The sequence below is a fragment of the Mercenaria mercenaria genome, chromosome 2, assembly GCF_021730395.1.
Source record: "Mercenaria mercenaria strain notata chromosome 2, MADL_Memer_1, whole genome shotgun sequence".
NCBI classification, from domain to species: Eukaryota; Metazoa; Mollusca; class Bivalvia; order Venerida; family Veneridae; genus Mercenaria; species Mercenaria mercenaria.
The window spans coordinates 58,359,434-58,360,568 of record NC_069362.1 but is presented as its reverse complement, the minus strand read 5'-3'; the positions used below and the strand labels follow the sequence as shown (position 1 = coordinate 58,360,568).

Below are 1,135 nucleotides of genomic sequence, written 5' to 3'. Positions count from 1 at the left end.
AAAAGCAATTTAAGTCCCGCTTCCTGTAAAAAGGAAACTGTTAAGATATATTTCTCATAATATGTTATACGTTAATGTTGCTTTCCCTTCCTGTTTAACGTTAATTCCTGATTCACCAGCAATAATTATCATAAATATATTCGCGTACTTTTTCGCAAGAACCTATACAAGATCCTTTATTTATAGTCAGTCAGTCAAAACATTATAAAATACATATCCCACAATAAAGACAAAACAGTATTCGCTGCGAGCAGGGTTCGAACCTGCGCGGGCAATGCCCATTGGATTTCAAGTCCAACGCCTTAACCACTCGGCCATCACAGCTTGTTACAATTATGTTTGTTCATGTTATTTATATTTATGTTTAACAAAGAGGAACAATCAGTTTTAAATTTGCAATTTTTGTTTATACATGATTATGTCCCTTGTTTTCGTTATATAAACTGTTAATAATGGATTATTCTGAACGTCATACGATAATATACAATATTATAACTAAACAAAATTGCACAATAAACAGTGACAATTATGGCATGTTTAACGTTTCTAAATTATATTTGTATGTTATTATTATTGTATGTTTGTTATTGTTATTCAGTGGCGTGTCATTCGTATTCTAAAATTTGCTATTGTTATTGTAGATTCTATATGTCGTTATTCTTATTGTATGTTGTTATTCTATATTTCGTTATTGTTAATGTATCTTTGATGTTGTTATTTAATGTCGTGTCATTCATATTCTAAGTCTTACCATTGTTATTCTATAAGTCGTTATTCTTATTGTATGCTCTACATTCTTTTGGTAAAAGTCATTAATTAATATTGTTATTCTATATTTCGTTATTGTTATTCAATCATTCCATCCGTCATTCCGTCCGTCCGCAATTTCCTGTCCGGTCCATTACTCTGTCATTCATCAACGGATTTTGATATTACTTGGCACAAATGTTTCCCATAATCAGAGGACGTTTCATGCACAAACCCGGACCCCAGTCTCATAGGTCAAGGTCACACTGGTAAAAGGTAAACTGGGCTTTTTTTCGCAATTTTGTGTCCGGTCCATAACTCTGTCATTCATCAAGGGATTTTAACATTAGGCCTAGATCTACTTGGCAATGATGTTCCCCATAATAAG

General features: G+C 32.5%; 1 non-coding gene across 1 annotated transcript; it reads right to left on the bottom strand.

Annotated features, from left to right (window-relative positions):
- Positions 1-242: 242 nt before the first annotated feature.
- Positions 243-324, bottom strand: Trnas-uga (transfer RNA serine (anticodon UGA)). The gene has a single exon. It is a non-coding gene; the product is annotated as a tRNA-Ser (tRNA).
- Between the last annotated feature and the right edge of the window lie 811 nt (positions 325-1,135).